The sequence below is a fragment of the Ambystoma mexicanum genome, chromosome 12 (genome assembly GCF_040938575.1).
Source record: "Ambystoma mexicanum isolate Mex_15411 chromosome 12, UKY_AmexF1_1, whole genome shotgun sequence".
Lineage (NCBI taxonomy): Eukaryota > Metazoa > Chordata > Amphibia > Caudata > Ambystomatidae > Ambystoma > Ambystoma mexicanum.
The window spans coordinates 998,566,319-998,594,281 of NC_090936.1; the positions used below are offsets into that span (position 1 = coordinate 998,566,319).

Here is a 27,963-nt window from a genome sequence, read left to right on the forward strand (position 1 = left end):
GGGCGGCTGGGACTTCCTCCACTGCCTGGGTCTCGACGAGCAACCGGACCTCCGCCAAAAGAGTTACTGTCCCAACTTGTGGGAGAGGAGGGAAGAGAGGCTGGGACAGGGAGGCGGTACCCCATGGAGACTACAGAGATGATCCAGGGGTCCACAAAATTCTGGCACCAGAAATGTGCATGGAGAGCAAGCCTGTCCCCACTGGAGACACATGGACCCGGAGGGGTGTGTCATGCCTTCTTTCACTCTGAGGCTGGTGCGGATGAGGGGGGACTGGAAAATGCCCTTACACCTTCCTTTTTGTTGTTTGTGCAACTGTTTGGACGGCCAACGGTCAGGCTGCCTGCACCTCTGCTCTTGGAAGCCGCCGAACCATCCCTACGTTCGCCCCTTCTCAGAGCGCTGCTGTGACTGGGTGTATGGTTTGGGCATGTTCTTTGTAAGGATGGATAAAGACTTGGCCGTTTGAGAGCTGTTTTTCTTTTTATCCAGTTCCTCGTCCGTGGTGGAGTGGAAGAGGTCACCCCCTTCGAACGGAATATCTAGTATGCGTTCCTAGACATCTGGGTTGAATTTCGTAGCACGGAGCCAGGCCGTTCTTCTCATGTCCTTGGCAATACAGATGGCACGGCCAGAGGTGTCAATGTGGGCCACAGAGGACTCTGATTTCCTGCACCCCAATCTTGGCCTCCGCCAATCCCACCTTGAATCACGCCGAAAGCTCTGGGAGGAAATCCGCAATTTCCCATCAGAGCCCCTGATTAACGGCACCCAGTATGGCATCCGCGTTGGCTTGACGCAGGCGTGGGAATACAGCTTCTTCCTGTACGCCTCCAAGATCTTCTCCTTGCCTAGCAGCACCACAGAGGAGGCGGCTGAGGACGACTGAGGCTTGGAGTACAGTGATGCCGCAGTGATCACAGAGGAGTGTGGCTGAGGATGGGCCAATAGCAAGAGTGTTCCCTCCCATCTGCCTGTATTTGGCATCCAGGTGTTTATTTACCGGCTTGGCTGAGTGGGGCTTGAGCCAACCCTCCTTGGCCAAGGCGACTACGTCTTTATGCATCAGGATCCCTGTTCTGGCAACGGGACGTAGTGGGAGGTCTACCACGAGGACCCCTCTGCTGGTTGTTCGACCTCGGGTTGAGGAATGCCCAAGTACTCGGCCAGCCCTGCTAGAAGTTAGTGGAAGGCCTTGGCTGAAGATGGCGTGTCGGGGTCCTCCTCATCTGTGTCCACCTGCGGGTCTGGAGGTTCGGCACCTGAGGGGGGGGGGGGGGGGAGTGCTAGGAGCCGAGGGCCGAGGTGCAGAGACCGGAGCCAGAGGCTGCAGTAGTGGCTGGTACGGAACCACCTGCACAACCGGTTGGGTGGCCGGAGCGGGCTGCTGCGGCTGAACAGCGACCAGCAGCGCCAGGGCCATTGGAGGGATCAAGTCCCTTTGGCGTCCCTGAGGATGACCCTCATCTGGGGAGATTTCTAGAGACCAAGGAACTTTTCAAAGAACCTGTCCTCGCAGGCTGGATTGGTGGTAGGCGATATTGACTGGGTAGCGGGCGGCTGCTGGAGCTGTTGCGTGCCCTGCCCATATGGACGCAGCGGGAACCTGCATTGCGCGAAGGAAGGGTAAGCTGCAGGCCACATACCTAGTTGACACCAGTCCTACCTCGACACAGGGTCCTCCACCTGCCTTCCCTGGAGCGGTGTCGGCCGGATGTCTTGACTTTCTGGCACGGCGGCCATTTTGTTGAGCTGCCTTCCATGTGCCTGTGTCGTGTTGTTCGGCTCACTGGGCCCCGCCCAGGACTCTTGAGTGTGGATCATGGGGCCTAACCTGTTCCTCAGGCCAAGGCCCGGTAGGCGTTTCGCACTCGGCGGATCTGCTGTTAGAACTGCGTAAAGGCACCCCCTCGGACATGATGCCGCTAATAGGGCGTAGCCCCTCAGGTGAAGACCTGGTAAAAGAACCTTCCAGTCTCGCAGCACCGTGACCGGGAGGATCTACAGATCCTCTACAGATACCTTGGCCTGTCGGCCAGTAGCTGATACAACCTTGGTATTTGTGCTGGTACCAGGACCTGGGTGGTCGCTCCCGCGCGGGTGAGTCCTTGAGAAGGAGTCTCCCACACGGGGTGCACTATCTTGGGCTTGGATTGATGATAGACAAAGTCCTTTAGGTCCTCTGGAGGCGATCTGTGGAAGAGCTCCCTCCACCTGGCTAGTCGCTTCAGAGACCTCGAGGAAAGCGCGTTGCAACCGGTACAAGCTTGCCATAGGCTGCCGTAGGCAGAAGGCATGAGGGTCTTTAGTCAGGAAGAGTCTTTCGCAGGATGGACACCTGCTGAACCCTGTAGAAGTCGACATGCGCCGGGGAGGAGCGTGACGCCTGAGGACCAAGTACCTGAATAATAAAAAGACAACAAAGACAGAGAAGAAGTATCCGCGCGTGGAATAACATGGCCGAAGCCAAACCCAGGAGTCGGCCCGTTCCCGTCGCGTAGAAGGGGACTGAGGTGTAGCGCCGGAGGGCAGAGTCAGGGCAGCACATGCTCCCAGGGCCGTCACCCTTGGGCGCCTCTAAATATAGAGGGGAAGAAGGGTTTTTTTTGGTGAAAAAGGTTATGTCTGTCCGTCCCTTGCAAGGGACGTCCATGCAGTATGGACGAAAGGGGACCGGACGTAAGATTACATGGTTTCTGTGGGCTTTCACACCAACACCATTTTACATCCTCAAACTGTAGGGCGGGCGGGAGGGCGGATCAAAGGTACTCCTTTTATTAACAGTGTAAGAAAAGCATGAGCATGAGTGGCAAATTTACAAAGATATTATAAACAAATTCTTCACCCAATGGGGGCCTCCACCTCTGGACTTCTTCGCAATAAACTTAAGCGCACAATGCCCAGACTTTGCATCCAGGTTTCCCAAAAAAGGGTAAAAGGGGAACGCCCTGTGGATGAACTTGTCAGGGAAATTTGCTTATGCTTTTCCACCAACACCACTCCTCAAAATAATTGTGCACAAGATGCACCAGGAAGAAGTCAAATTAAGCTATATTACTCCAATGTGGGTACGACAACTATTGTTTCCACACCTACACAAAATAGCAATGTGCAAACCAATCAAACTTCCGTGCCCTTTCAACATGCTGTCCCAAGACAAGGGGGCAACACTCCATCCATACCCTCAAACTATGAACTTGGCAGCTTGGCTCCTGAAGTTATAGATTTTGGGCACCCAAAACGTCCTCAAAGGTGCATGGTTATCCTGAAAGAAGCATGGAAACCCACCACTCAGCACTGCTAATTTAACAAGTGGAAAAGATGTGTCATTTGGTGCAGATCACACAACATGAATCCAATTGAATGCTCACCATCCAACATCCTTCACTATAGGCTTTACCAACTAGATTCAGGTTTGGTATTTAATTCCATCCAAGTACACTTAGAAGCTCTATCTGCTTATACTATATTTCAAAACAGCGTGATGGTAGAAAGTTCCAGTTATCAAAGCTTTCATAAAAAGGGAGTAAAGAGACTATACCCTCCACTTCAAATCCTCCACCAGGCTGGGACCTTAATGGTGTCTCACTAAACTCCTGGGTCCACCTTTGAGCTTATGCACAAAGCCAGCCTAAAACATTTATCTTATAAACTTACTTTCTAATAGCCTTCACTTTTATAAGACGGTTCAGTGAACTACAAGCACTCTCAGTACAAGACCCTTTCATTATCATCCACAAATACAAGGTGGTCCTTAGAACACACCTTAGGTTCTCTTCTAAATTCATATCTACGTTCCATGTCAACGATTCTATTGAACTACCGACCTTTTTCCAAAAATCACCAAATGCAGCTGAAAGAAACCCCCATACCCTTGGTGTAAGGAGGGCAGTCTTGTAATATATAAACAAAACTAAACCTGTAAGGAAAACAGACCAACAATTTGTTTCAATAGCACCCGGCAGGGAAGGAGTTATTTCTAAAAACTTTATCTCCAGATAGATAGTCAAGTGCATGCAACTTTGTTATTCGCTATCCAAGAAAGCTTTACCCTTTGCACCAAGAGCTCGTTCTACACGAAGTACAGGAGCTACTTTGGCGTTTATTGCAAATGTTCCTTTAGACGCAATTTGCAAGGCAGCTACTTGGAGTTCCATTCATACCTTGACTCAGCATTACTGCATTGACACACTAAAGCAGATTCACAGATGGGACAAGCGGCGCTAAAACATCTATTTGCCGCTGTACCTTCTCACAACCCACCTCCTTCGCTAAGTACTACTCGCTAATCTATGCATAAAATGTGATCAGTGGAGATACAAAAGCCTCAGAAGGCATCCATTACTCACTGTAATCGTATTTCTAATGCTTGTATCTGCTTAGATTCACATGCGCGCACGCTTCCTCCCCATTACTGATTAAAATCACTTTTTTAAACATTTTTTCTTATTTTACCTCATTTTATAATGTGATAAATGTATGTTTTAATATGTTAAGGTTGAAATTCTTATTAACCAATAAACATTTGAATAAAAAAAAATTTTAAAACGAAAAACTATAAATGATGAAAAACTTCAAAGATATACAATGGTTAGTTATTTTTTGCAGGATGTAAGCACCACAAATGTACCTAGGATTGAGAAGGACTGCACGTCCGTTTCATCAGAGCGAAGAAAGTATATCACTGTTAAGTTATTTGGCATTTATATAGTGCTCTATATATCATTGGTATGACCTCAAAGCGCTGGTAGTTTGAACGCCCTCATGGAGCGTAGTCCAGGTCAGAATAAATCCAGGAGAGAATAAGGTGTTGTAGGGTGCTTGGGTGCGCCAGTTGTGTGTAGCTTATGTGTCTTGAGATCAGTTGAATGTGTGCAGTCTGGCGGGTGGACACCAGGACTGGGTTCTGGCTGAGTTGGGCCTGTGGGACGCTTATGTGAGCAGCTAGGCCGGTTTGTCATGGGATATAGCTGCATTTTATTAGAATGATGAGGTGTTAATGTTCGTATGTGAGCAGCTAGGCCGAATTTGATCGAGGGGTATAGCTGCACTCTTATTGAGTGATGGTGTAGAGAAAAGAGTAAGTGTAGTGATATGGGAGGTAAGAGTTTGGGTTGAGTTATGATCTAAAACATCGGTAAGTGGGGTCTAGATACCCGCTAACATGGGAAAAAGAATCAATAGAATACCTAGGGATCCAACAAACAAAGGGTCATAAAAACCTCTACGGAGCAAATATGACCCCACTGCTAAAAGAACTGATGGAGGACCTACATAGGTGGGACACCTAGGAGCTATCCTGGTTTGCACCTATCGCGGCACTCAAAATGACCCTGTTACCACATCTACTATATACAGTAAGTTCGCTTCCAATAGGTGCCCCCCCCCAAAATAAGCAAAGCACTACAGGGTGACTTGACTTCCTTCAGATGGCACAAGGGGAAAGCCAGAACACACTGAAGAATCCTAACGAGGCCACCATGCCTGGGAGGCCTGGGGGTCCCGGACGTGGAGAGATACGTCCTGGCCGCACAAATAGCACCAATGTTGGCCTGTAAGAGAGAGGACATGTCAAAGGGATGGGTGGGAATTGAACAGGGGGTGACCACGATCCCACTGGGGGCCCTACACGGATTGCGGGTGGGCGATAGGGAAGCAGAGGGGCGTCTGCTTGAAGCAACCAAGATCTCACTGAAAGGCTGGGACCAAGCATTTAAAAAATGGAACATCATTCCAGGGTTGGGCCCCTATACCCCAATGGCGCATAACCAAAACTTCACACCGGGTAAATGGCCCAGGTTCTGGAAGAACTGGGGACAGGAACAATCACTGTATTTGAAGGACTTATTTCGGGAGGGAAGCCCATTACAGTTTGAGGAGTGTAAACAGAAATTTGGGGTAGGATAAACAGACGGATACACCTACATCCAGATCCAACACTGGATAACGCATAAGGAAATCAAGAAAGCAGCTACTAGGGAACCGGTGGGTCTGGAACGAACGCTACACAAAGGGGATGAAGCAGGAGCTCTCTCCAAACTATACAAGCTGCTGGACAAAGCACAAGTGAGTGACACTTTCCCATATATGGACAACTGGGCAAAAGACATAGGCGGCCCCATCACTGAGAAGGAATGGTCCCAAATCTGGAAAATAGCACGAAAATCCTCCACATGCACAGCTATTAGAGAAACCGCACACAAGATTTGTTTAGGTGGTACTTAACCCCCCACAGACTGCACAAAATGATCCCCAATTATCCACCTACGTGCTGGAGAAACTGCAGAGGCAATAGAGATCTATACCACATGTGGTGGTCCTGCCCTTAGGCGGCCATGTACTAGAAGGAAATCCTGGCCAAATAAAGGAGATCACAGGGTAGCAGCTGCCAGCAGCACCTAAAGTTATACTCCTGGGCACAACGGACAAAGACATATATGCAGCAACAGGAAACAATGCAACACTTATCACCCATCTGTTAATGGCAGCAAAGATGACCCTGGCACAAGCGTGTAAAAATCCAGAAGGCCCAATAATAGCATGTTGGTGGGTAAAATCTTGGAACATAATGGCCACGGAGAAGGTAGGGGCCCTGAGGGACGGCAAGTATCTGAAATTCCGAGCAATCTGGGACCCCTTCTTCGACTATGTCAGAGACAGAGAAGCATACTTCTTCAGGCCAAACCTGCTGAGAGCAATTCACAATTGAATACTGACAAACTAAGTACAGGAGCCACGACTCTATGCAGAAGCTACCTAATCAGAGCACAACAATCTCAGACGACAACAGATCTGACCCATGCCATTGGGGAACCGGGAGGGGAGAGGGGGACCGGGGAAGGGGTTATTGAACGGTTGCAGTTAAAGTTAAGTTATTGCTCAAAGCCATACCAAAATTGTAATACCAAAGGTTGATATGAGGCCTCAACAAATGACATGCACTAATTTAATTTGTTGGCGTATACAATATCTGAATATGACAATGTTTGAATAAATAAAGTTGGTTAAAAAAAAACACTGGTAAGTAACTTTTAGAACCATCTCAGGCGGCATTTTCTAGTTGCGAGTCCAGCGGGTGAGAGTGATTCTAATTGTTCAGCGTATGCACCTGAGTTATAGTGCTATCAGAGGGGGTACTTTCAGGAGGTGAGATAAAGTAGCTTACTAGATGTGAATCATAATTGCAAGAACTATTCCTAAGCGTGAAATAAATCACAGGATCATCATAGCATGCACCCTCTAGGTTCGAGTCAATTGTAATAAGACAGGTTCTAGGAGAACGGCACAGGCAGACAACACAGACTAGAAGATTCACAGTACTATCACAATGGGCACTTTCTAGGTATGGTTCAGTGCAATGCTAATCATTTCTAGCAATTTTCTGACTGTGACGAAGACTAGTAAATAAACGGTACTATCACAGATTTTTGAGACTCCTGCATGGTGGGAGAGGCGCCCAGGTCCCACAATACACCATGCTCCACCATACAATAGACAAAGATGTAGGCCACACCCAGACTCGAGTGTCCTGCAAAGCCGTGAAGAGGCCTAAGTTTCACAATACACTACGTTTCACCATATGGCAGACAAAGATGGGGGCTATACCTATATATGAGAGTCTTGTATAGAGGGAGAAAGGTCTAGGTTCCACAATAGCTGGGTCTCAACATAATACAGCCAGAGAAAGAGGTTGCACCTAGATTCGAGAGTCCTGCAGAGCAGGAGAGACGCCTAGGTGTCCCAAACATTAAGTTTCACCATACAATAGACAAAGGGGAGGCTGTACCTGGATTTGAGAGTCCATGTATGCTTAACATTCACAATTACATCCAAGTGTGGCGCTTACCAATATTCACAATTCTATCCAGGAGTGGCATTTACTTAGCATTCACAATCCTACCTGGAGGCGGCGCAGCCAAACCTTCACAGTTCTATCTAGGTGTGATACTTTCTAACAACCACAATTCTATCTAGATTGGACTCAGGCTAATGTTCACAACTCTATGTTCTATGTTATGAGGTAAGGTAATGTTGAGTGGTAGGGCTTTCTGGAGCAGAGGGATTGCTCTACTCCCCACACGGGGCAGGGGGGCCTAAAGACAATGTTTAAGGGCAAAAACAAGGCTCAGGGACGAGGCTGCACACAGAGGCTGGGGGGGCCTAGAATCACATGGAAATGGGCAAAAACCAGGCTCAGGGGTCGGAGCAAGGGTCAGCTCACCTGCAGCGCCTGGGACCTAAGATATGTGCAGGTGGAGTTGCCAGAGACTACACCTGCAATGAAGATGGATTTGCTCTATCAGGGGTGGGGGGGAGGGCCGGGAGGCGTGAAGAGGGAACCGGGGGAAGCGAAGGGACGAGGCTGCACACAGGGGTGGGGGTCCTAAAGACACATGGAAATGGGCAGGGACAAGGCTGGTCACAGGGGCTGGGGGCCTAGAGACACATGGAAATGGACAGAAATGAGGCTCAAGGGGTCAGAGCAAGGGTCCACTACCCTACTTCTTGAGAAAGAGAAAAAACGTTGACACCCTTTACAATACCCTATATGCAAAACATTTTTAATTTGAAAGGAGTCGTCTCCTGGCTCGCTCCAGGAGGTCCATACAGTGCTTTTGTGGGTTAAGGAAATACAGATCTGCCTGCTCTTTAAAAGAAACTTCCAGGGAATTATGTTTTGTGTGCTGCCTGGAACTTCTAAAATGTACCACATGCATTATGTTTACACATAGTTTAATGATGACAAAATTATGAATCACTCTTCACTGTGTACAAACCAAGCTCTGAACCTCTCCTATGCAAATGCAGTGCATCATTCTTCGCATGGGGATAGAACCCCACAATACCACCAATGGCTGAAATGCAAGTCCACAATCAACCGTTCACAAGAATAGCTATACACAGAAAAGGTTGTACACCAATATCTAAAAAAATTGGATGATCCCCAACAGAGCAAGTTGCCGCACTCAAGAGGAAGCTTTATGAAGACTACAAAACTGACATGTTGAGATGTATCAGCTGTGGATATCCCAAATCTAGATCAGTTTCACAGATGCTTGCTGTACCGTACTCGCAGGATTCAAATGCCACATTAGCTCCCTATTCCAGGAACTCAGTGGATTCACAGTAGGCTCTGCCGCTTTGTGCTTTTACTTGTTTTATCTCTCCTGATTTTTATTATTCATTTGTTTTGCATCTGATTAATTTCCTTTTAGGCACCCAGTGGTTACCTGGGCTTGGCGCTTGACTGGCCGCCTCCTACTTGCACTCATGCTAAGTGCTAGTGTTATTTTTTTTGTACCAACATTATTTTCGTTTATTATTTTAATTATCCTCTAACAGATATTGGTTTCTTTCCTTGTATGCCAGCCAACTGGCTGAGGTTGCCTAGTCTCTGATTACACGAGGTCCGTGCTCAGTGACCTGTAGTCTTTTCTTTATTTTCTTACCAGCATACATTGTTGGGGTCATTCTGCTGTCACTGTTAAGGTAATACAAAGCTGACTTATAACAGGTATGTGGACAGACAGCCCAGTGGTCATGCGCAGTGGGAGAGCCCCTGTCGTGCGGAATGTTTGCGCCAAAGTTAAGGCCGTCTGGGCCCGTGCACGTTGAGATCATGCCTGACGGACTTTGCCTGCCACTCTCATTTTGAGTTACCCGTGAAACTATCCTTAGGCTTGCTCCTCCTGATACAGTATTCCCTGTAAATTTCAATACTGCCTGTCCAGCTAACACAGTTATTAATCGGCCTCATGATGCCAACCTCAATGCCCAACTGTTAAATACTCACTCTTTGGTCGCACATGCGCTTTTTGTGTATAATTTTCTATCGGAACATTCTCCAGACCCATTACGCTTTACTGAGACTACGCTCTCAGAAACCTTTGCACCTACGCTGGTACAGGATCTTCGAGAGACTACAGTGTCATTTATCTTGACAGAGCAGCCGCCCACCGAGGTGGCAGGGTAGCTATTTTCAAATCCTCAAGTTTTCTATGATTTCCCTGTCTCATGGGTTGGCAATGGAAGTACTGCTAATGCAATTAACCATCTCTGCTTTGCAATTTATTCATTTTTGAATTGTGTACCACCCCCCTGGTTCACATTCTGATTTTATTCACTGTTTTGAGGTGGCAGCGTCCCTGTAAATTAAGTACTGCAATATTGGGGTACTTGGTGACATTAATATTAAGTACAATATCCCCAGGTGTCGCTGATGGGCCACTTTTTTGATTCACTATTGGATCTTGATTTCTATCAACTGGTACATAAACCTACGCACTTGTGTGGTATTTTAGACCTTATTTGGTAAGCCAACTATGGATTTTGCTTCACCTGTCAGGCAAGTTCTGTGGTCAGATCACTGTTTAATTCCATTTTCAGTAAAAAGTGTAGTTACTTCAAGTCATCCCTGCCAAGTGGATATTCGAAAACCTATCTGGCGAGGGTTAGATTCTAGCCAAATGTTGACACTAATTAATGAGAAATGTATGAAGGCCTCCGTTTATCCCAGACACAGCGTGCGGTGGCGGACCAGGTCACTCCTCCGAAGCTTTACGCCCACACAAATGCCCATCTCAACCGTGGTTTTTAGAGGCTTTTAAGGGAGCTTGTCTAGAATGTAGGCAGGCTGAGGGTAGGTGGCGCCTGTCCTATGGTTCAACTGAAAAACTAGCTTTCAGGGGACTCTCGGGAAGCTTTCACAGTGCTATTCGCTGTGCTAAGCAAAACAATTTTACTCAGAAAGTAGAGACAGCGCTGCATCAGTCCAGGGAGCGATTTGCAGTAGTGAAGTCATTTTCTTCCACTGTGCATTTTACACACTGCGACTCTGACTCAAATTTTGTGTGATTCGCTGTCTGACTTTTTCTTCAAAACTTGTGGATATTCGCAAACACATTCTGCTCAGTGGGGAGTCTGCTACTATCCTTGCCCTGGCCGAAAGTGTGCCGGTGGCTCTCCACTCTTGGTCTCTTTTCCCAGAGTTCTCTACTGAGGCAGTGTCTAGGGCAGTTTGCAAACTTCAGTCCGCTGCTCCGTAGGACCCTGTCCCTCTATGTTCTTAAATACCTCATAGCTGGTGTGCTTCCCTGACTAAAGCAATTCATTATTCCAGTCAGTCGGCTGCATCCCTGGGGAGCTCAAGCAAGCTACTGTTCCCCCTTCTTAAAAAAAAAACCCTCACTAGATGTCTCTGTTCTGGCTAACTTTCGACCTCTCTCTTCTTCCTTTTTTCATGAAATTACTGAAGTCTTGACCGCTCCTCTTCTTTATAGCTTTCTAGAAACGTTTTTCTCTTGACCCCTTTCAGTCAGGTTTCCGTCTGGGACAGGGAACTGAAAGTGTCCTGGTTGTCCGTAGTTGACGATCTGGCCACGCAGGTTGACCGTGGTGGAATAGGTGCCCTGAAATTATTAGATCCGTCGGCAGCTTTTGACATAGACCACTCCTGCCTGCTCTCCTGCCTGGCCGCGGCAGGCCTCTCCAGTCCCATCCTAGCCTGGTTTACATCCTTGACCGATAGAAGTCAATCACTGTCTCTTTCTCCTTTTCCGTCTTCTCCTCACATGCTTTCTTATGGTGTCCAAGGCTCTGCCCTGTCCCCAATGTTCAGTCTTTGTTTGGGCTCATCAGCTCCCATAACTTCAGGTGTTACTCTTACGCTGACGACACCCAGATTCTGGTTCGTTTAGAGCTCGACCAGACTGAGGTGTCATCTCAGTTGTGCGATTGTTTCGCGGCCGTTAAGGGGTGAATGGACAACAATTGGCTGTACCTCAATGGGGGAATAAGACGGAGGTTCTTCCTCTGACTCAACTTTCTCCTTATGGCCATCTGCACTGGTTAATTCTCCCATTCCAGTGACGGTGGTCAGGAATCTGGGAGCCTATTTCTCCACTTCACTTTCTATAACTCCCCAGGTTAGTGCAGTCTGCAAAACAGGTACTTTTCTGCTTGAAGTGCTTCGTAAGGTGTTACTATTTCTGCCTATCCATCTGCGCCCCATGGTAGTTGCATCGCTGGTCACAAGCCGTTTGAACTATTGCAATGTCCTGTTCCGGGCACAGCCTATCTGTTTCATTCATCAGTTGCAGCTCTTGCAGAGTTTAGCTGCATGGGTAGCCACATCTACCCTGTATGGCTCCCATAATACAATCTCTTCAATGGCTCCTTGTGGCCAAAAGGATTCAATTTAAATCCTTGTATTTGGTCCACCGGGCATACCCTACGCTCTGGAAAATGTCTTGGTGTTATTCCCAAAATGCATTTGTGCAGGATGGGAGGCCAGGCATTCTCGGTTGCCGCTGGTAAACTGTAGTATAATCTTCCAGCGGCCCTTAAGCGTACTGAGAGACATCTACAGTTCTGGTGCTTGCTGAAAACATTGTTATTTTAGCCTGTATGGCTTAGTCTACTGCTGAAAATCAGTATCCCTACATATTATCCCCACGGAAAATATTGCCGTACATATTGTCGTTTGTCTCACCATAGGCAATATTTTTGGGGGGGATAATTTGTGGGGGTGTCCCCCGCACATTTAAAAATAATGTGGGGGTTGCAGGGGTGTCCCCCGCAGGGTCCATGGCTCAATATCGCCGCAAAAATATGGTGATACTTTTATATCGCTATATTTTTGCGAGGATATTAACACATGGAACCTGTAAATCCTACTGCCAAAATGCCCTTGGGTGAATGTGTCCGGTAGAAGTTCAAGTAACTTAACACATTAGGTGGCCCATACAGTCCTGGCATGTGCCAGGTAAGCTCTGCCACCCTATTCTCTACACATTTCCCTGGAATGCTGAATCACATCTCTCTGCAGTATGGATTTTGTTCTCTTCCTAGGAGTGCCAGTCACAATATGCTCAGAACATATAGTGGAGTGATTTTAGGATATATTTTTTTCAGTTCAAGCAAGCACCCCGGGAAACCTATTCTATTCCCTCTGCTTTTTCACCTCTTCTACAAAAATACTATTAAATTAGCTTACCCGCACCTTGCGTCACATGCTCTGTTTTCCTGTGCGTCGTCGCCTAGGACGCATGTTGTACTACTTCATCCGACCGCTTTTCCTTACTTTGGTTGTCTGGTGACTTCCTTATTGCCTTGTCTTTAAGCATACTCCGTCCTTGAGCACATCTCATGACCGAGACATGCATACCTTTCCTGGGGTGTTTACTAAGATTAAATCACAAGTACCACTTTTGCTCAGCAGTTATGCAGATTGTTATTCAATTCCCATCACCCGTGTAGTAAACTAAAACAAGTAATCAGACTAAGTTCCTTTTGGTTCCAGGATTTTTGGGATTTGTGATTCTAGAGGTACAGAAAATCTGAAGGAGACTTGCTCTTCACCTTTGTTAGGGAGTTTTACACAAGTTGCTGTCTGTGACAGAACTTGGAAAATCCCACCTTAGGTGAACAGGGCTTACACTTCTTACTTTAGGCCTGAACCGCACAACGATTTAGTAGACTGGCAAGCAGCCAGGCTTATTCGAAGGAGGAAGGAGGGCTGTAGTGAGGTACAAAGAGTTCAAGAGCATACACTTAGTTCAAGAAAACACCAATACACTTCGGAGTTATATAAAAATAAAATCAGCATTTATTATATACACTAAGGCAGAGGTGATAATTCACAAGTCCAGTAAGTACTTTAAAATAGTAAGATAGGAACAAGTTACTTACCTGTAACTGTTGTTCTCCAGCATGGGTCTGGCATGGATTCACATGCTCATGAATATTCCCCGTCGTCAGGTTGGGAATCCTCGGTAAAGAAAAAACCAGTATCAGTTTTGTTTCTGATCTGTCTTCCGTAGTAGTAACCAATCACTGATCTCTGCCTCATACTGACCACAGCCAATGACTGCCCTCTACCTAAGCCCCGCCTCTGGCAGCCATCTTCAGATTTGGTAGCACGTGAAGTGGCAGTATGACCAAGTGAAGAGCCGCAGAGGGGTAGGCGGGAGGGTTCGCATGTGAATCCATGCCAGACCCATGCTGGGGAACAACAGTTGCAGGTAAGAAACTTGTTCCTTCTCCAGCATGGGGTCTGGCATGGATTCACATGCTCATGAATAAAGAATACATAGCAGTACACACATGCACAACCACAGGAGGTGGCAAAGGCTCAACATTAAGCATTACATCAAACTCAACATTAAGCAAATCTTACCTCCTCACCAGGCTCACCTTAGGCGAACAGGTTGCGCAGCACTGCTTGGCCGACCCTGGACTCCTCCCTGGAATCCCGATCGACGCAGTAGAATTTCGTGAAGGTGTGCGTCGACCTCCACGTAGCAGCCCTGCAGATGTCCAGCAAGGGCACACCAGATAGGAACGCCGTGGTAGCTGCGGTCGCTCTGGTGGAATGGGCTCTCGGACGGCCAGGCAGCGGTCGGTTTGCCAACCGATGACAGTACATGATACAGCCGGAGAGCCATCTGGAAATGGAAGCCTTCGAGAGAGCCTTCCCCTGATTGACAGGTCCAAAGTTCAAAAAGAGTTGTGGGGTCTTCCGAAAACACTTTGTGCGGTCCACGTAGAACTTCAGCGCTCTAGCCACATCCAGCGAGTGCAAAGTCCTTTCTGCCGGCGACTAAGGTGACGGGAAGAAAAGAGGCAACACCAAGGGTTCGTTGAGGTGGAAGTCCGACGGCACCTTGGGCATGAAGGACGGGTGCGTCCTGAGCACTACCCTCGTGTCGTGAAAAGTCAAGTACGGGGCCTTGCAGGAAAGGGCCTGGATCTCTCCCACCCGTCGTGCGGAGGTGATGGCCACAAGAAACGCTGTTTTCCACGACAAGAACTTCAACGGAGCCGAGTGCAGAGGCTCGAACGGAGGTCCCATGAGCTTGGTCAGCACCACGTTGAGCTCCCACGCCGGGGCCGGAGCCTTCACCGGCGGGAACGATCTGAACAGTCCCTTCATGAACTCTTTCACCAGACGATGAGACCACAAAGACGTCCGCCCCGTGGCTCTGGTGTATCGGGAGATCGCAGCAAGATGAATCTTGATGGACGCGTGCGCCAGTCCAGCCTTGGCCAGCGTCAGTAGGTACGGCAGTACTTGGGGAGCCGTAATCCGTAGAGGGTTAATCTTCTGTGCGTGGCACCAGACAGAGAACCTCTTCTATTTGTGTCCGTAGCATTTAAGAGTTGAGGACGCCCTGGCCTTTGCAAGAACCTCTCTGCGTTCGGCCGGTATGTCGTATCCTCCAAACTCTAACGCTGCAGGAGCCAGGCCTGCAAGTTCAGCGACTTCGGGTCGTGATGGAGGATGGCGCCTCCTTCCCTGGACAGAAGATCCGCGTCCACTGGCAGCTTGATTGACGGGGACGCTGACAAGTCCAGAAGGTCCGGGAACCATATCTGCCTCGGCCACGCAGGTGCGACGAGGATCATCCTGCACCGTGACCTCTTGAGCTGGTTGATGAGCCGGGTCAGCAAGGGCAATGGAGGGAACGCGTATAGAAACAGGCCCTCCCAGGGGAACGAGAAAGCATCGCCCATGCTCCTCGGCTGGGGAAACCTGCTGGCGAACCTCCGGCACTTGGAGTTCGTCGCCGTCGCGAACAGATCGATCTGGGGTGTGCCCCACCGTCGGAAGAGGCGGTCCACTAGATCCTGTCGTAGTTCCCACTCGTGGCACAAGCTCAGCTCCCTGCTGAGTGAGTCGGCAATGGTGTTTTTTATCCCTGCCAGATGAAACGGCACCAGAAACATCCCTTGGGCGACGGCCCAATGCCACAGATCCTGAGCCTCCCTGGACAGGGCTGGGGACCCGGTTGCGCCCCGTTTCCTGATGTAGAACGTGGTGGTGGTGTTGTCGGTGAAGATCCTCACCACCTTGCCCTTGAGGGACCTGAGGGCCCAAAACACTGCACGGAGCTCCAGGACGTTGATCTGGAGGGACTTCTCCGTCGGGAGCCAAAGGCCTCTCTCACGTGCAGATTTTCGGTGTGCGCTCCCCACCCTTCCAGGGAGGCATCCGTGGTCACTGTCTCCTGGTGGCCGGGGGTCTGAAGTCCATGCCCGCCGTCAGATGCGCGCGGGTGCCCCACCACCGGATCGCTCGTCTGAAACTCTCGTCGAGTGTGATCCTCTCCTCGAAGCTGCCCGTCGTCTGGAACCAGCGCGCGTCCAGGAACTCCTGCAACGGGCGCATCCGGAGCCTGCACAGGGGGATGAGGTAAATGCAAGAAGACATCATTCCGAGGAGGGACTTGATGGACCTCACTCTGGCAGCGTCCGCAACCAGCATCCGCTGCACCTTGCCCAAAATGGCCCTCGTCCGTTCCTCCGACGGATAGGCCAGAAGCGACACTGTGTCGAGCTTCGCTCCCAGAAACAGTGCGTCTTGCGCGGGCACCAGGTGGGACTTGGCGTAGTTTATGGAGAATCCCAGGTCCGTGAGAAGTTGGACGGTCCTTGCCGTGTGCTCCACGGCGAGCTCCTTCATCTTCGCTCGGATGAGCCAGTCGTCCAGGTAGGGGTAGACGTGGATCCCCTCACGGCGCAGCTGCGCCGCCACCGGAGCGAGGCACTTGGTGAACACCCTGGGTGCCGACCTCAGTCCGAAGGGAAGGGCTCTGAACTGATAGTGACGCCCTTGGACCACGAACCTGAGAAACTTTTGGTGTCCCTTTAGGATGGGAATATGGAAGTAGGCATCCTCCAAATCCAACGACGACAGGAAGTCTCCTTCCTCCAGCTGACCCAGGACGTGTTGGAGGGTGACCATCCGGAACTTCTGTGCCTTGATGAATTTGTTCAGTCGTCGTAGGTCCAGGATGGGACGCCATCCTCCCGTCTTCTTCTTCACGAGGAAGTATCTTGAGTAAACTCCGGAGCCCCGAAGCCTCTTTGGGACGAGCTCGATGGCGCCCTTCCTGGGCATCGCCTTTACCTCCAAGAGAAGTTGAGGGACGTGATGTTCTTTCCTGGCCACAGGAGGGACGCGCGGGCACCTCTTTAGAAACTCGAGCGCGTGACCCTGGGCTAGGGCGTCCAGCACCCAACGGTCGGTGGAGATGGACTCCCACACGCTGATGAAGCTCGCCAGCCGGCCTCCCACCGGGGTGCTTCGGTGGCGGCCCGACCCCACGGCCGGTTCAGTCCTGCTTCGACGAGGCTTTGCCGCCTTGACCTCCTTGGTGACGACGGCGCGGTCCGCCTGACTTGCCTCATCCCCTGTAAGCTTCCTGCGACGACGAACGGGCCGCTTGACAGTAGGTGGAAAATCCGCCGCCGGAACCTTTGGAGGCACCCTGTTTGCCTCCGCCGCTCCGAAAGGGCGGCCGCCGTTGCTGGAGAACCCCAAGAGCCCGGGCCGTCTCCGTGTCTGCCTTGATGGCTTGAAGGGAATCGTCCACTGTTTTCCCAAACAGGTTGTTTCCGTCGAACGGCATGTCCAAGACTCTGGTCTGCACGTCCTGACGGAAGTCAGTAGCCTTGAGCCATCCACGCCGCCTAAGGCACACGCCGTTGCCCAACTGGTGAAATCCAGTGTCAGCGATGTCCGTCGCAATCGTAATGGCGTGGTCCGATGCCACCTCTCCTTCCTGCAAGATCTCTAGGGCATCCGCCCTCTTGTTGTCCGGTAGGAAGTCCAGCAGGGGGGCCAGTTTGTACCACAACTCCCTGTCGTAGCGGGCTACGATAGCCAAGGCGTTGGCCGCCTTAATCGTCGTCGCTGCAGACGAGATGACCCTGCGTCCCATCGTATCCAATTTCTTTCCCTCGCCGTCCGGCGGGGAGGTCGATGTAGAGGCGGCGCCCCCCCACCCCGCTTTCTTCCTGGCCGCCGCGGAGACGACCGAGTCCGGGGTCGGCTGTGCCCGAAGGCACAAGGGGGCCGCGTCCGGGACCCAGTACTTCTTCTCGTACCGATCCCTTCTAGCCGGCGTCGTGGATGGGTTCTTGAGGAGGGCGAGGCCCTCATCCCAAATATCGTCCAGTAGAGGTACGGAGAGGACCGTCTTCCTATTGGCCTCGCGCCGTTGGTAAAGGAAACCTTCCTCCTTCTTCTCTTCCGGGCAGAGCTGGAAAAGCTCGGATGCCCTGGCGATCATGGAGTGAAACGATCCAATCTCGTCGGGCGGGGAAGCCCGGGTGGGAGGTGACGACGGCAGATCCTCGTCGTAAACCTCGTCGTCCGTACCCGTCGCCGCCGTGTCAGTCCCCGTATCATCCCCACGAGTCGTGGACGGGGATGAGGGCTGAACAGGGCGCGATGGCTGAAAAGGAGGTGGAGGATGAATCCTTCTTCTCTTAGGGGGAGGGCTCCCAGAAGGGCCTGGCTCCGGGTCCCCCGTCGGGAGCGGTTCCTCCACTGGTGGTAACGGCAGTCTCGTCCTTATCTCCGAGCATAAGGACTGTATAGCCAACAAAATGGCCGCCGAGTTGTCTTGCGGCACTGGTTGAGGGGATTCCGACAGGCGGTCAGGGGCCCCGTCGGCACCCTCAACGTTATCGTCGTCTCCCACGTCGGGGTCCCTCCCGACGGGCTGGTCTTCTTCCACGCCAACGCCGTGGCTTAAGACTTCGATCAGCTCTTCCTCAGAGGTTGAATCCGAATCCACGACGACCTCCTGCCCCCCCTTTTTCTTCTCCGTCGGGGGTTTCACGGGGGTCCTGTCGATGGGCATAAAAGAGGACTCCCTCCGCGGTGGCAGGGAGACTGAGCCCCGAGGTCGCCACCACTGGTGTAGCCTCCACAGGCTGAGCCAGGGTCGCCGCGACTGTCTCGATAGAGGCCTTGGCCGGATGGATTAAGGCTTTCACCACCTTAGGTGCACTCACGGCCTTCTCCTTGGGGGGAGGGTCACTGCCTCGCTCTCCCTCCGATGGGGCCTTCGAGCTCGACCGGGGCCTCTCCAGGAGCTTTGCCGGGTGCTCGGCCTTCCTCTTACCCGAACCAGAGCGTTGGCTCGTGGTTGATGGTGCCGGGGAGGATGCGCCCTGCCTGGTGCCCGTAGAGCCCGACCGTTCGGCGCTCCCGGTGCCAGCGGACTCGCGGTGCTTGGCCTTGTGTTGGACCCCCGTCGCCAGGGTGTCCTCAAAGGTCTTAGAAGACCACTCGGATTTCTTCTTCTTCTTCTCGCCTGACGGGCTCTTCCCTTCCAGCCAGTTGGCGAGACGTTGATGGCGGTCCTTCATGGTCCGCTTCGACATATTGCCGCAAAACGCACAGTCCTTCTCCACGTGCGTCTTGTCCTCATGTAGGCAGTACAGACAAAAGGAGTGTTTGTCCACCTTAAAGACATTCTGAAGCTGGCATCCAGGGCAGACCCTGAACAGCTTTCCGGGCGTCGAGCTTCCCTTCTCCTGGGCCATGTCCGAGATGGGCCTGAGAAACCTCTGGAGTCCTCCAAAAGCGTGGCTCGACGAAATCTTCACCCTTGAGGGGCGTAGACGAATCCGAAACGGGTCCCCGTTGATCGGATGAAGAAACGGTGGAGCTTGAGGCTCTTTTGACTGAAAAATCGAAGTTTTTGAGAAAAAAAACGTGAAAAAAATAGCACTAACGCTCAAGAGCAATAGCACGAGGATCCCAACACTTGAACGTGCTGTAAAAATCTGAAGATGGCTGCCAGAAGCGGGGCTTAGGTAGAGGGCAGTCATTGGCTGTGGTCAGTATGACGCAGAGATCAGTGATTGGTTACTACTACGAAAGACAGATCAGAAACGAAACTGATACTGGTTTTTTCTTTACCGAGGATTCCCAGCCTGACGACGGGGAATATTCATGAGCATGTGAATCCATGCCAGACCCCATGCTGGAGAAATATAAGACTACTTTGGAGTATTCTTTAGATAATAAACCAGAGTTGTAGTAACTTTAGCATAGCATTGGTAGTAAGAAATCACTCAGTAAAACTATCTGAAACACCGGTGCAAACTGTTCCAAACCCTTATAACTTTTGTCCAGCCTATCTAGTCCAACTCCATCTTACACAATATTCTCAGCGTTTAGCTGGGTCCTGGGCCACCAGATGCCAGGTGCAGAGCAGGAAATACAGCAAAGCAGGGTAAAAGGTTCAGTGTGGCAGAGTACAGCAGGAGCGTCTTGCAGTATTGCAGGTAGGTAAAGTTAGTTTTAGAAAGACAAGGTAAAGTGTGTTGCAATAATCCAGTTTGGAATAAGTTCTCTGCTGAACTCCTCTCTGTGAAACTTCCCCTATCAGCCTCACGCACCCTTAAGATCCATCTTATCTACAGACCACCCGGTCCTATCTGTACATTCAAGGAAGATATACAACAACTCCTTACCACAGACACCAAACCTAGCTCGCAAATCTTACTCCTTGCCGATCTGAACCGTGGCTTCCTCGACCCTAAAGACAGCCCAGCCATGTCGCTAGCTAACGTAATAACGGAACTAGGCTTTTTCCACTGTATTAACAAACCTACCCATGACAAAGGCAGAATTCTCGATTGGATAGCTGACCTCAACTGTGAAACCACCATCCCAGGTGGTTGGGCTGACCATGCGATCACTTTCACCATGCAGTCTTGCTCAAGCCCCCCCCCCCCCTCAACCAGCTTCCTGGCTCCTCCGGCCTTAACAAGAAACAACAAAAGCATCATGACTGAAAACCTACTACCATTATTACAACCCCTCATAAACTTCTCTAACACTAATACAGACCCATGTATCTTTGCGGACCTCTACAACTGCACGCTGCTCCAAGCCATAGATACCATTGCCCCCTTGAAATTCCGGAAAGCCAAACCTCAAGCTCATCTCAATAACTGGTTCACTTCCAACCTTAAAACTCTTGGTGACACTAAAAGGAAGGCCGAATCGGCCTGGAAAAATCAACCTTCAACCTTTACCAGACACCTTCCTAAAGGCAGCTAAGGCATAAAAGCTAGCCATCCTACAAACGAAAAGTAAAATCTATGATAATAGAATTTCCAATGCTAAATCGGACTCTAAAGAACTCTTCAAAATCCTCCTAGAACTTGAATCGCCCAACCCACCCGCCGAGTCCTGTGATAAAGACAAGGCCTGGTGCACCAAGATTCAAGCAGCCCTACTTGATAAAATCTTGGAGTTACAAGCCAAAATCGAAATGAAAAAACAAACATTACCACAGACGTAAGACTCCCGAAGTCCCAACGCCCAGCAGAGATTCCTTGCAGTCTCTTCAAATAATCTGCAATACCCATCACTGAAGTGGAAAACATCATCACAAGCCTATAACCCTGCCGGTGCCAAGGCGATATATGCCCTGCGGCGGTCTAAAGAAGCAGCTAAAGATCTTGCTCCGGCTATCACAGCCTTCATCAACTCATCCTTTGAATCTAAAGCAGTCCCTTCCAACTTGAAAGAGGCCTGGGTTCTCCCCCTCCTAAAAAAAAAAAAAAAAAAAAAAAAACCTTGACCCCGATGTCCCTACAAACTATAGGCCCATCATCACACTGCCATTCCTATTGAAAATTCTCGATAGGGCAGCCTATCTCCAAATACAGACCGATTTGTAAGCAAACATCCTCCTAGGCCTGCAGCAATCTGGAGTCAAGCCGAGACACGGCACAGAAACAGCGCTTATAGATCTAAAAACACAAATTGATGAGCAAATAGACAAAGGCAATATAACACTCCTCATTCCCCTAGATCCATCAGCTGCATTTGATCTGGTCAGTCATGAAATCCTTTGCAACCACCTCTCCTCTTCAGCCCACTTCTTCTGAAGGAGCTACTGAGTGGATTCAATCCTTCTTAGAAAACAAAACTATGCAAGTGTTCTCGCCTCTGTACTATGCTTTGTTGGGGAGAATTCTCTGTATAGGCTAATTTCACAAACCTAGTGAGTCCCCCAGCAGCTTTGCTGGATTTTTGGGGTTTATTTTTTTCTCTCTCCTGCTAAGAGTGAGACTCTCTTTCTCCCACTCTTGGGCATGATTTGAGAATGTCCTCTGACTTTGTAATGTGTTTTATGGGCTATGGGGTCTTCCTCCATAGGGCTTCATGTGTTTTTGGTAAGTGTGTTACACAGCACCCTCAGTGCAGTAACACAGGGGTGTCATAGTGGCCCCCAAACATAGACTCCATACCCTGGGACTGACTACTGTCTCCCAGGGCATGTAAAGTCACCGTTGACTTTACTAGTCTTAAATTGTGAACAGAACCAGTACAAACATTGTGGAAGTACTGTTAGGGGTAATTCGATTGCCCCTGGGTCTGTGTTTCAAGGGGGTACTGTCCAGTCCCCCCTTGTCGAGTTTCTGGCTGGTGGCAGTGGTTACCATGCGAAATATTCCACCGGAATATTTCTTACGGGATTTTCCCATTCATTTTGAACGCACCACTTTTTTTGGTGCAATGTTAAAGATACCGCTGGGTTATTTATTAAATATTTATTCCCCGGTTGGGTCTTTTTGCCAGGACTCGGTTTTAAAATGGCGTTTGTGTTCGCCTCTGTAACTCCAACCCAAGTCGAGCCCTTTGTTCCACTTTTGGCGGGCTTCTGCACAGAAGACTCCAAAAGTGGTGCCACTCTGCCTGGGTCTACAGGATGTGTGCGAGAGGGGGAATAGGCACCCTGGACTGAGTTGCCTCGGCAACTCAAGTCGCACTCTTGTATGATTGGCCCAGTGGTGAGCCACCACTTAGCATGTTTGAGTGACAGCTAGGATTGATGAATGGGGGTTTTCTGCATAAAAGCAGGGCTTTGGGGACTGGAACTTCAGAAGTCGCCACAGGACCTAAAGAATCCGAAGAGGGAGAAGCTGAGCCGACCTGCAACGACGACACCACCGGTGGAGCCCTGATGAACCGACTCACCACTTTCCAACGACAGAGAAGATCTGTAACGCTCACCTGATTCTCGCAGAGGCGCCGGTCTTGACTGGGCGACTACCGTATCTTCAAAGGTGATGTGTAGCACCCGGTTGGCTCTTTGGGCTGGACCTCTGTGCACTGTATGCCTGACGTGTAGAGTAAGATGTCTGCAGATAGAAAATATGGGGTTAATGAACTGGGGTTATTGGGGTGTCCCTATCTCTTTCCTCTTCTCCTCTCCTGTAGACCCCCAAAGGTTAACGCTCTCACCTTAGGTAAGTGAATGCCGAGCTCTCCATCTGCCTCGGGGCAGGGTGCTGTAACCAGTTTCTTCACTGGATAGGTAGCGCAGGCCTCTTGACTTCAGAGGACTGCTGTCCGTCGTTTACTGCACGAACGGTAAGTTTCGAGTCATTCAAATGTCTTTAAAGTCTTTAGTAATGATGTCTCTTGTTTTGCAGGGTTCCGGCGATGGCGGATGACGGGCTGAAGTGAGTTGAAGATGGAGCCCGTGTGATGAATAGAAGCGCCTGGAAGCACGTAAGTAAGCGCTTGTTGCCTGCTTCACTATGCGCTCTAACTGTCTTTTTATTTTGCAGGTACGAGTTCGGAGCGGCTGCAGGGTGCCGGAATACCCACTGGATTAGATGTGGAAAGGAGTCATGGCACGTGAGTATTAAAGTTCCCCAATGTCTTTAAACGCACCTTGTTTTGTCTTTCAGATGCGGGATGCAGCGCCGAAGAGTAGGTAAGCCTTTGCCTTTCAGATGCCGGAATGCTAACCTGTTCTTTCTTGTCTTTATAGGTGTTGCTGAAGACTGGATTCAGGATGGTAAGCCTTTGCCTTTCAGATGCCGGAATGCTAACCTGTTCTTTCTTGTCTTTATAGGTGTTGCTGAAGACTGGATTCAGGATGGTAAGCCTTTTTCCTTAGGCCCAGGACCGGATGCAGAAGACACGATGAGTGTTCTGCTGCAGAGGTTGCAGAATAACGCAAAGCAAGATTCATCCACCGGGTGTGGTTTAAATAGCCTCCTGTAGTGCTTAGGTGTCTCCTTCCACAGCCACGCCTAAGTAAGAAAAGAGTTCCTGGTAAGAAAAGAGTTCCTGCCTTCCAGAAGAGTTCCAGTGTTCTGAATCTAGGGAGTGGCTCCAGCCCCACCCAACAGGAAAAGTAGTTCCAAACAGAAGAGGATCAGAGGCTCAACTGGCAGGCAAGTAAGCAGCATGGTCTGCTGAAGGTAAGTCCACCCAAGCATTATGAGCCCGGCGCTTCCAGCGCTGGGACTGGGCATATTTATGAGCCTGGTGCCACTGGCGCCAGGACTGGGTCCAAAAGGTCCCAATTGGGACTGGTTGGCACTCAGAACCTGGGTTATGGATCTGCTTCCAAGGGAGTTGGGAAAACCCTGACCTTTTGGAAGCAGAGATCATGACAAGATCTTCCTCCAGGAGAGTCTTCTTCCTTTGAGCTGGTGGGGTTAGCCAGTTCGCCCTTTTTCGCCTTCCTGGATCGTCTCGTGGTCGAATCGCCCGTGGCAAGCACCCCAGCGGCCAGATAGCCACGCTTCACCACTACCGCGAATAAAAGGGTAGTACCTTTTAACCGGGAAACTCCGCGACTGGTTTCTTCCCTGGCAGTGCAACAACCTCCAGCTTTCCTCCGCATCGAGATCTTCGAGATCTTCCTGGACGAAACACCGACTTGCACCCGCTGCCAGGAACAACTGCACCCGCTGGAGCTTTCTCACCATTTTAGGTACTGTGTCCCGCCTGGTCTCCCTTGACACAGACTGTCCAAGGTGTCCTGTAAATCCTTGACTCTCTATCCTGGGGTGACCTCGGACCTGTTAACTAACTTTTCTGAACTGATCTAACTCCTTTTTGAACTATCTGCAAAGACTTTTAAAGTGTACTTCAACTGTGTGATCTTGGGCACATTCCGCCTTGCTCTCTCCAAGAGTGGGCCTGGCCTATTAACTTTTTGCTCTACGGTAGACCCTGCCTTTCTTGACTTGCTGTGGTTCTTTAAAAGTGTTGGTATTGTGTGTTTTCCTATTTCTGCCTTTTCTCTCCCTTTTTAAATAATTATTGGAGTGCCATCTTGGTTAAGCGCTCACCACTGTGTTGATAAGTGGTGTTCTTTTCCTAAGACTTGTCGAATAATTAATTAGGGAGGTGTATATATTTCTAGTGACTGTGTTGGAACTTGCTCGACATATTAGTGCCAGTGTATTTTTACAAGTGTGTTTTTAAATAAATAATTATATCTTTTATACCAAAGCTCTGGTGAGTGTTTGCTTGTGCTACTGTATTTTTGTACCTAATGTGTATACTCTATATACTGCTTAACTCTTCTTGAGAGAAGTCTGACTGCTCAGCCACAGCTACCAGGTAAATCTGGGTGGTGCAGACTGCTACCAATTGGGTTAACTGCTAACACCTGTAGTCTTAAACTTTTTGCAGTGGTCCCTAAGGGAACTGCACAGGTTTCTGCCTAACATGCTGACCCTGCGCCGGTGACATGTGGAGTGCCACAAGGCTCTTGCGTGTCACCAACACTATATAACATTTACTAAGCCATTATTTGACGATCTGGACCACTTGGGTGTCACCAACACTAATTATGCAGATAACACCCAAGTCCTCATCCCGATTTCGGATAACCATGACACAGACTAAATTACTAAATAATATCTACCTCATCATTCAGGCATGGGTGGCCACTCTTGGCCTCTGCCTCAACGATGAGAAGACAGAACTTGTATTAACCGGCTCAGAAGCCAAACTAAACAAACTTGACAACACTTCAATTCCTTCTGCATTGACGGCATCAACATCCCGGTCTCCAAAGTTGTCAAGACCGCAGGCGTCTATATTGACTTCTCCACAACGCTGATAAAACAAGTGAACGCAGTAGCCTCTGCCACAACCTACACTTGTAAGTTAATAAACACCTGCAGACCATTTCTCTCCCTCACAAGTTGCTCCGCTAGAGCTTTGATCCTTTCCTAACTGGATTATTGCAACGCACTTTACCTTGGAACTAGCAAAAGAAATCTAAACAAACTTCAGGTCCTCCAAAACAATGCCACTAGAGCAGACTTTAATTCACCCAGATCCCACCACATCTCAAACTAGGAGGAACGCCGGCTGGATATCCATCAATAACAGAATCTCTTTGAAAACACTCACCCTCACTCATCAGCACCTAACTACCTGGTCTGTAGATTCACAAATAAACAGTCATCCAGACCCACCAGATCAGCCCAATTCCACTGCCTCAAAGTCCCTAGGTATAAATGTCAGAAATCTGGAGGTACTAGCTTCCCTGTATTAGCTTCCAAACTTTGGAACTCTATACCTACCGACATAAGAACTGTACTGGCTCTCCCCAATTCAGGATAAGCGCAAAACAATTGCTTACTTCTAATGAAACCTAACCACAATGGTTCCACCTGTCGCTTCCCTTCCTGCATGTACATAATTTCCTGCTCATGCAAAATGCCAATGCTGTAAATATTATGTTATTTTTTTGTCGTCAGGTAAGTACCTGTAACCTTCAACTATATCTTGTACAAATGTAACTGAATAATGCGCCCAGATACCTGAGGGTTTGGCGTGCTATACAAATAAATAAATACAAAGGGAATCTGGATGTTCCCTTGTGGGTTTGCCCTAAGGACCAGAGTCCTAAGGCAGAGTTTGAGTACAATGGGCGATCCACCCCAACGTAACTCTATGGGAGACCTGGAGGGGTGCAAGGCAAAGCTATATGCAGCCCACAGGATCAAGCAAATAACCCGCAGGTAAGTTGTAACAGGGGTAGGACAGTACCTTTTGGTGAAGAAACAGTTGCTGCAGAACGGTTGCAGAGGTGAGGCGACAGCAGACTGTCACTGGTTTCTCGGTCTTGGCGACAGAAGAAAGGGACTTGAGTGGATCTGACGACAGCACTTGTGTCAACGAACGACCAGCAAAGAATCTTCTCGGTTCATTCCCCTCCTTCCATGCACTCCCCCTCTCCTCCCCCTCTTGCCTTTTCCATGCACTTGCACGTTCTCAATGTCACTGGGCCTAGTAAGATCATTGTTTTTGTTTCTCCCTTGTTCCCCTCCCTTTGCCTGGTCACGCTCTGAAACTCTTGTGTACGAGCGCGATGCAAATAAAATAGATCATACTATGCTCGTTGGTGCCTTTTTCAGGCTTGGTGGAAGGACACTTGTCGCAGTGGGTGACTCTTCTTGGTTTATCAGTCCTCGTCTCGGGTGAGGGGACCTTTGGGAGCTACATCAGGTTACTGCAGGTTATGAAAGATGCCCACAAAGTTTCAGGCAAAACCATGCTTAAGGAGACTACGCAAAGCGACACAGCTAAGGTTCCCGGGTATTGGCGAAGTGCAGACCATGGAGGTCGCAGCTCTCCAAGGTATGGCGCAAAATGCAGTTCGACTTGGGACTGGTTAGGCCCACCAGTCAAATAGAGGAAGAAGTCGTCTTTAGATCTTCCCCGTCACTTAGAATTTGAGGTCAGGACAGCAGTGGTTACTCAGCAGGTGCTGGCAGTCAATGGAAGTTGATGGTGTCGTCCTTTGGATTCTTCTGTTCCAGTGGTCAACTCTAGGTTTTAGATCCAGGACCTCTGGATTCATGCAGGAAACCTGACTGAGTTCACCAATCGTATGCAATGCACCTTTCAAACCTGGGGATGGCTGGCCAATGGGTATAGCCAGCCTCCCAGTCTGAACTGGTTTCTTGCATGCACACTGCAGGACAAAGGACAGGGGTGTTTCGGTTGACCTCCCCCACTTCCTGTCCTGCCAGTCCCTGAAAGGATCCCTGCAGGCTTTCCAAGGGAAGCCCGCAAAGACAAAAGAACAAGAGGACACTCCCCCACAAAGCAAGGTAGAAGAAGACATAGGAAATGACAGGCCATCTTGTTTAGGGCTTTACAGCCACCATTTTGGGCAAATTGCGTCCCTTGTCTCCCCCTGCCGCAGCTGCGAGGACAGCCTGCGATGAAAGTTTACAAAAAGTTGTGTAAAAAGTACACTGTCACCATCCTAAAAAGATACACCGGTCATGGTAACTGAAGAGACAAGAAAAGGGATACATTGGATCCCCCGAGCACTCCACATACGGTGGGGTGTGACGATCTCACAAAATAAAACT

General features: G+C 49.6%; 1 protein-coding gene across 8 annotated transcripts in view; it reads right to left on the bottom strand.

Annotated features, from left to right (window-relative positions):
• PPP6R2 (protein phosphatase 6 regulatory subunit 2) overlaps positions 1-27,963 on the bottom strand; it is a 2,012,581-nt gene that overhangs the window by 697,750 nt on the left and 1,286,868 nt on the right. The gene's annotated exons all lie outside the window — the stretch shown is intronic.